An 8481-nucleotide genomic window follows, 5' to 3' on the forward strand; every position below is an offset into this window, starting at 1 on the left:
AATAAATCTTTTTTTAAAAAAAGAAAAGAAATGTTCCAGTTCTTTCCATAGTTCACCTGTGGATGAAGAAAGACAAACATATGTTAAGTGTGAAACTGTGCTAGTTATGCTACATGTCTTGGGGAAAAGTAAAGTGGGACAGGAGGGTGTGGGTGTTGAAATAGTTCAACCATTATCCAGGAACAGCCTCGCTTAGGTGACCGCACTTTGATTCAAAAGAGGGTAAGTGTGAGCTGGTAGCTATTTCAGAGTATGTAAGCAGAGGGGATGGCTGATGTATCGGCCCTGGCCCAAGGATGTGCATGGTGTGACTTAAGAATGGCAAGAACTCATGTGGCTGGAGTGGGATGAGCAGAAATGAGAGCAGCAGGTGATGCCAGGAGGAGGTGTGGGCGAGGAGAAGGACCGCACAGGCCCGACAGCCAGCTGCAAGGACTTGGACCTCTATTCTTGGAGTGGGAAGGGATATGGTTGGAAAGTGCTAAAGAGAAAAACAACACAATCTGATATAACATTTTAATTAAAAGTAAAAACACTTGAGTGTGAAAAGGGGTGGGTTGGAGTTGACCAAGGTGGAAGCAGGGAGACCAATAACCAATGATGATAACATAGGAAGTGTGCAGCAGGCTGATCTGTGTGTGCAGTTATTTTTATCAGGTTGACATCAGAGAGCAAAGAGAGTTTCCATGCACTTCATTCACCTCCTAGTTGACCCCAACTCTTGTCAAAACCGGAATCCAGAAACTCAGTTCAGGTCTGCCATGTGGTTGACAGAAATCCATTTACTTGGCCAGAATCAGCATATCTCAGGGACTGCATTAGCAGGTAGAGTCAGGAGCCAGAGCCAGGGCGTCCTAGCTGGCATTTCAGCTGGTAGGCTAAAGCCCACTCCAGATTCTGGATAAAACAGCTCAGGCCTTCTGGTGCGGAGGCAATGGTAAAGTCAGAGGAGATATGAAAGTTTTCAAGGCAAGCTTAAACTAGAAGGTGTAAGTTATCATTAACTAGGATGAGAAATACAGTGGGAGGACAGAGAGGTGGGGTACAAGAATATGTTATAGTGGAATTGTAAGTGGAAATGTTGGGTAGGTCATTAACTAGGGAAGCCTCCAGTTCAGGGGTGAGGCCTTGGCTCCTGTTAGAACTTTGCAGATTTTGGCAATGGCCAGGCCTGAGCCAGATGTTATCACCAGGCAGGACAGTGAAGACGGACAGAGAAGTCCAAGGCTCGAGCTTCACTGTGCAGAGGCACGGAAATGAGAACAGAGCTAACAGTACCCAAAGGAATAATCCGTGAGACGGGAAGAACTTGATGATAAGACATTTTGGAACACTGAAAAGTACATTTGAAGGAGAGAATGATCAGTCACATCAATATTAATGATAGACAAATTATGCTCTTGTCAGGGACCTGGTGTGATGGCTCAACTGGCTAATCTCTCACCTATAAGTGCCTGGATCCCATATGGGTGCCAGTTTGTGTCCCAGCTGCTCCACTTCCCATCCAGCTCTCTGTTTGTGGCCTGGGAAAGCAATTGAGAATGGCCCAAAGCCTTGGGACCCTGCACCTGCATGGGAGACCTGGAAGAAGCTCCTGGCTTCGGATCAGCAATGTTCTGGCCATTGCAGGCATATAAGGAGTGAGCCAGTGGATGGAAGATTTTTCTGTCTCTCCCTCTCTCTGTAAATCTGCTTTTCCAGTAAAAATAAATAAATCTTTTAAAAGAATAGTTGTTATTAAAAAAAAATACACTACTCTGAAGGGCCAGCATTGTGGTGCAGCAGCTGAAGTTGCCGCTTTGGATGCTGCCATCCCCTGTTAGAGTACTAGATTAAGTCCTGGCTGCCTCATTTCCAACTAGTCCCATGCTAATGTACCTGGGAAGGCGGCAGAAGGTTGCCCACATTGGACCCCTGCCTGCTATGTACGAAACCAGGATGGAGTTCCTGGCTCCTAGCTTCAGCCAAACCCTACTTTGGCTGTTGTATCCATTTGGGGAATGAAACAACAAGAATCTCCGTGTCTTTTGCTCTGTCACTATAGCTTGCCCATAAATGAATCCTTAAAAATTAAAGAAGAAATATGATCAGGTAATAATGACTTCTATAATTAGCAGCATATTTGGTCTTTTTTTGTTTTTTTGAAGAGACATCTGATTTCTTAGTATATATAGTATTGCTTGACAAAACATAGTATTGATTTCTAATGCATCACACAATAGTCTACCTGTCTTTTTCTTGTCTGCCTATTGTTACTGGAATGACGGCTCCGTGAGTACAAAGATTTGGGTCTGTACAGGACAGTACAGGTCATAGTCAGGGCTCCATAAGGGCTTGTTGACTAAATAGTCTCATGGCTCTATGTACATTCGTTAGTTTGGCAGCATTTCTCTAAGATGAGTAGGGTTTGTTCTAACCAGGTCCTGGACTATCAGGATGGTTTTCCTTTGTTCAGAACCCGGTCTTTATGGTGCAGCTCAGCCAGTCGAGCCTGTTTGGCAGCTTTTGCGTGGAGCTGCTTCAGCCTCCTCATCCATGGCTCTGCACTACCCCCGTGAACTCCAGCATCAGACAGCTCCTCCCAGTTAGGGTGTCGTCTCACATCTCTAAAGGTATCTTAAATGGTATGGACATAAAAAAATATGGAAAAGGGCCTGGTGCAATAGCCTAGTGGCTAGATCTTCACCTTATATGCCCAAGATCCAATATGAGTGTCAGTTCGTGTCCCAGCTGCTCCACTTCCCTTCCTGTGGCCTGGGAAAACAGTAGAGGATGGCCCAACGCCTTGGGACCCTGCACCCACGTGGGAGAGACCCAGAGTGAGCTCCTGGCTTTGGATCAGCTCACTTCTAGCTGTTGTGACCACTTGGGGGAGTGACCCAGCAGACAGAAGATCTTTCTGTTTTTCTCTATATATCTGCCTTTTCAATAAAAGTAAATAAATGCTTTAAAAAAACAAGCAAAAAGAAATAATTTATCTTGATTTGGATATTTGGATCCATAGTAGCGTTTGAACTTTTCTTCATAAAAACCATGTGTAAAGGCTGGTGCGATGGCCCAACTATAGCTAATCCTCGGCCTGCAATTGCCAATGTGTAGTATGTCCTGGATGCTCTGCTTCCCATCCAGCTCCCTACTTGTGGCCTGGGAAAACAGTCAAGGACGGCCCAAAGCCTTGGGACCCTGCACCCGTGTGGGAGACCTAAAGGAAGATCCTGGCTGCTAGCTTCAGATCGGATCGGATCGGCTCAGCTCTGAAAGTTGCAGCTATTTGAGGAGTGAACCAGCAGATGGAAGATCTGCTCTCTGTCTCTCCTCTCTGTGAATCTGCATTTCCAACAAAAATAAACAAAATCCAAAAATATTTATAGCAGCTCTGTTAAAAATGAACTGTGTTCTTAAATTGACACTAAAACAAAGAACTAATGGTCGAATACAAGTGGCATCATGTAACCCTCTTAGCTTCTAAAAGCCGCAATGTCATCAACATTCCACCAGGGGGCAGAGCAGTCTATTATACTGAGCCCTCTGATGGTTGTTAAAACACATTCTGCACTTGGTGTTTACATTAAACAAAACAAAAGCACTACTCAGGGCCTGGCGTGGTGGCCTAGTGGCTAAGGTCCTCATCTTGAATGTGCCAGGATCTCATATGGGCACTGGTTCGAATCTGGTGGCCCTGCTTCCCATCGAGCTCCCTGCTTGTAGCCTGGGAAAGCAGTCAAGGATCACCCAAAGCCTTGGGTTCCTGACCTGCGAGGGAGACTAGAGAAAGTTTCTGGCTTTAGGCTTCTAAATGGCACAACACTGGCCGTTGCGGTTTCACTTAAGGAGTGAACCATTGGATGGAGGATCTTCCTCTCTGTCTCTCCTCCTCTCTATATATCTGACTTTGCAATAAAACTAAATAAATCTTTAAAAAACAAACAAATAAAAAACGCTAGTCAACTACTCAGTTTCAGGGAGAAAGAATTTTCTGGCACACTCTAAGGCTTGGATGAATGAACGTTTACAGCAATATGTTGAGTGAAATATTGCCAGTTACAAAAGAACAAATGTTTCTTGTTTCGCTTATAGGACTTACCTAGCACAGTCAAAGCCATAGATACAAAGTAGAAAGGTGATTGACAGGGGCTGGAGAATGAAGGGGAGAGTTATTGTTTACTGTAAGCAGAGTTTTAGTATCAGAAGAGGAAAAACTTATGGATACAAATGCACAGTAGTTAATGTGGCTGAATGCCACTAAAATGTACACTTTGAAAATGGTTAACATGATATCGTTATTGTATATTTCACCAGAATGCAAACTGAAAAAAAAAAATCCCTGCAATTCAAGATTGCAGGATTATAGGATATTCAAGAAATTTATTAATAGTAAAACCACCCATGTTACCATGTAACTTTCCCAAATCCCTCTAATTACAAACCTGTAGCCGTGTGTAAGTAACTTGCTATTACAGTTGTAGAATTACATCAAGACTCATTGTGCAGCCACTTTATACCACACTCTCCTTAGCACTAACTCTGGAAAATCATCGATCTATTTTCCTAATCATATTATCTTTCATAGAATACCATCTAAGTAGGAGCAGCTAAGATGCAACCTTTTATAACTTATTTATATAAAGTGAACAAATGTCACATATTTTGCAAGACAGATTTCAGGGCATAGTGATGTTTCCTACCATATCTTCCCTCTGTCCCCATCTCCCACCCACCTACGTCCTTCTATTCCTTTTTTCCAAATTATTTTTACCATTGCATACTTTTATTTCACTTCACAATGACAGACTTCAGTAAAGGTTGGTCAACTGCATAAAGCTTGCAACCCAAAGCGAGTAGGGAAATGCCCTGCTATTTCTTAAGAGTGTAGGCAAAGGCTGTAAATGATAATCAATGCTCCAAGTGTTATTCTCACTCACAGAGTTTACAGTTTTTTCCTTTTTGCTTTTGTTATTAGCTACTGCATATCAGGGAAAACATGATATTTGTGCTTTGGGAACTTTTTTTTTTTTGGTTAACTAAATGCCTTTCATATTGCTAGAAGTAGTTGCCTTTATCCATGGATCATCTTTGAATTGTATTTCTTTGAAACACAGAGTTACAGAGTGTGAGAGACACAGATGGAGAGATCTTTCATCTGCTGGTTTATTCACCATATGGCCACAACTGCAGGGCCAGACTGAAACCAGGAACCAAGAAATTATTCTGGGCTCCCACGTGGGTGCAGGGGCCCTGGAACTTGCATCAATTTCCACACTTCCCCAGGTACATTACCAACAGGCATCTGAATCAAAAGTGGAGTGCCTGAAAATTTGAATTGGTGTCTGTGATACAGTGCCAGCATTGAGTAACTATGCCACAGTGCAGGCCCTCATTCATTTTAATGCTGAGTGGTATTGTATATCAAAGATATTTCAGAGTATGGTTGTTTTCATTTACTAGTTGAAGGTCATGTGCGTAGCTTCCACTTTGAGTAGTTCCGAATAGGATGCCTGTATAGGTTTTCTGTAAACATAAATTATAATTGCTCTAGGGTAAATAAACAGCAGAAGGATTGCTGAATCATAATGTAGGTGAATTTTTACCTTTGTAAGAAATTACCAAGTTGTCTACCATTGTGGCTATTCTTTTTGCATAGTTGTGAAGTTCTGTTTCTTCATATCCAGGGATAGTCTTAATTTTTCATTGTGTTTTTATTGATTTTAATGCTTATTTTCATTTCACTTGAAAGTCATTGAGGGAGAGAGAGAAAGAGAGAGGGAGAGTGGTCTATTTGCTGTTGACTCTGCAGATGCTTGCAATAGTCAGGGCTCAACCAGGCTGAAGTTGGGAGTCATAGGTCAGGCTCTCCTACACTGGTGACAGGGATCCAAGTACTTCAGCCATCATTTGCTGTCTCCCAGGGTGAGCCTTGGGGCTGGAACTAGGCACTCTGACAAGATGTCCCGAACAGCAAGTTTGCTGCTATGCTGCCTACTCCAAGGAGTTTTCATTTCAGTCTATGAATTGTGCTATTTCATCATGGTTGTATTTTGGATTGCCTTCATGGTGAATGATGTTGAATATTTTCCTGTACCATCAAGGCTTTGACCCGTTCTAAAAAACTAAGCTATTTGCTTTCTCACTGCTAGGTTGTAAAAATTCTTTGTAAAATCTAGATATAGGTTCTTTGTCAGACAGGTGATTTGTAATTGTTCTCCGAGCCTGTAATGCTTTTTGTTCTCATGAAACGTTTCCATTTTGATCAAGTCCAGATGATCAGTTTATTCTTTTATGGGTTGTGCTTTTGGTTTATGTTTTGTCTACCTGCAGCTCATCAAGATTTTCTCCCAAAAGTTTTTGACTTTTTATTTGTATTGATGATCCACAATAAAATTTTTTTTGTACAAATTCTGAAGTTTAGGTTAACTTTCATATTTTTTCTACAGTGACCAATAGTTTTATCACTATTGAAAACTACTGATATTCCACTGAATTTTTTTAAATTTTCCTTTGCGACTTTAAACAATTTTTTTATTTATTTATTTTTTAAGATTTATTTTTATTATTTTTTATTGGAAAGGCGGATATACAGAGAGGAGAGACAGAGAGGAAGATCTTCCGTCTGATGATTCACTCCCCAAGTGAGTGCCCAACGGCTGGTGCTGTGCTGATCTGAAGCCAGGAGCCTCTTCCAGGTCTCCCACTCAGGTGCAGGGTCCCAAAGCCTTGGGCCGTCCTCGACTGCTTTCCCAGGCCACAGGCAGGGAGCTGGAAGGGAAGCAGGGCTGCCGGGATTAGAACCGGCGCCCATATGGGATCCCGGGCATGCAAGGTGAGGACCTTAACCACTGCGCCACTGTGCCGGGCCCCTTTGCGACTTTTTAAAGGATTTTATTTTTACTGGAAATGCAGATTTACAGAGAGAAGGGGAGACAAAGAGAAAGACATTGTGTCCGCTGGTTCACTCCCCAGTTGGATGCAATGGCTGGAGCTGAACTGATCCAAAGCCAGAATCCAGAAGCTTCTTCTGGGTCTTTCATGTGGGTGCAGGATCTCAAGGCTTTGGGCCATCCTCGACTCTTTAGCAGGCCACAAGCAGGGAGCTGTTTGGGAAGTGGGGCAGCTGGAATACCAACCAGCGATGATGTGGGATCCCGGTGCATGCAAGGTAAAGGCTTTAGCCTCTAGGCTACTGTGTCAGTCGAAAGGAAAATAAAATAGTTGGTTATGTTTGTATTATAATTATTCCAGTTCATTTGTACTCATCCTGCATCCCATTTGGCTCTTGTGCACACCCACGAGTGGTGTCGCTCAGCCAAGCCAGACCTGCCACCAGATCCAGCCCACACACATGCCAATGGGTGCTGCCACCTGATCCAGCCTGGTCTGCCACCAGCCCTGGCTCTGAGCTCACCAGCAGGAGCTGCAGCACAGCAGAGGTGTGCCCACAGTTCCCTACCAGCCTGGCTTCCAGCCCCGGATCTTGTGCTTGCCAGGGAGAACTACAGTCTAGCCTGACATGATTTTTTAAAAATATACATATATTTTTCAAAGTTCTTGATGACTTTTACATAGTTTATTAGGTGCAAAGGGTAAAAGGGTTACAGGAAAGTGAGACAATTATTTCCACATTCTTTTTCTCTCTTTTTCCCCTTCCTGTGTCTTGGGGAAGAGAGGAAATAACGGGAGAAGTCGTACCCAACCTTATTCCTTGGGACGGAGGCTAGCCACCCAGTACCATTCCAGGGTCCTCACTGTGGTGCAAGCTCTAAAGGGTCCTGCTCAAGAGGTTTTGATAGCTCAAAAATTCTGAATTACTGCTGATTTTGCCACTCCAAGCATAATGAAATCTCTCCAGAATCCACTGGCTGACATAGTCCACCTTAGAGTCTCCGTTTGCCCAGATATTCACTGCCAACACTTGGGGTAGTTATCAATTTGTTCTGTCCTCCGTCCTCTGTTGTGGTACTAGGTGTTCTTTGCAGACTTCAATGTACTGCCATATCCTCCGTGTGCACCTGGATATGCTGTCCACTGCTCCATTTGAACCACTGAGGAGACCCAGCTTTGACACATGCACTCTATGGTCAGACCATGGAACCTGCAATTTTCTCCATGATTTGGGTTCTGAGTCCAATGATTCAGTAGGGTGGATCCCCATAGAAACTTCATCTGAGGTGATTCCAGACCCGATTCTTGTGCTTGACAATATGGTGTCCGACACAGTCCATCGCCCCAATTGGCTTATGCACATGGAATTACTGGGTCAGTTCTGTCTCCAGCCCTGTCTTTACACAAACCAGTGGGTGTTGTAGCCCATCCTAACCCTGCCCGCCATATACTCAGCCCTCAAGCTAACCAGTGGGAGCCATAGCCAAGTCGGAGTGACCCACAATAGCCCCTAGCAGGCCCACAAGTCCTCTATAGAATTTATCTCCAGATGCAGTTCTTTCATGTTCTGGTGGATGCTGTGACCCAGCCTGATGTGGCCTATCC

This window comes from Ochotona curzoniae, unplaced genomic scaffold (assembly GCF_017591425.1).
Source record: "Ochotona curzoniae isolate NIBS_2020 unplaced genomic scaffold, NIBS_Ocur_1.0 contig_43, whole genome shotgun sequence".
NCBI lineage: Eukaryota > Metazoa > Chordata > Mammalia > Lagomorpha > Ochotonidae > Ochotona > Ochotona curzoniae.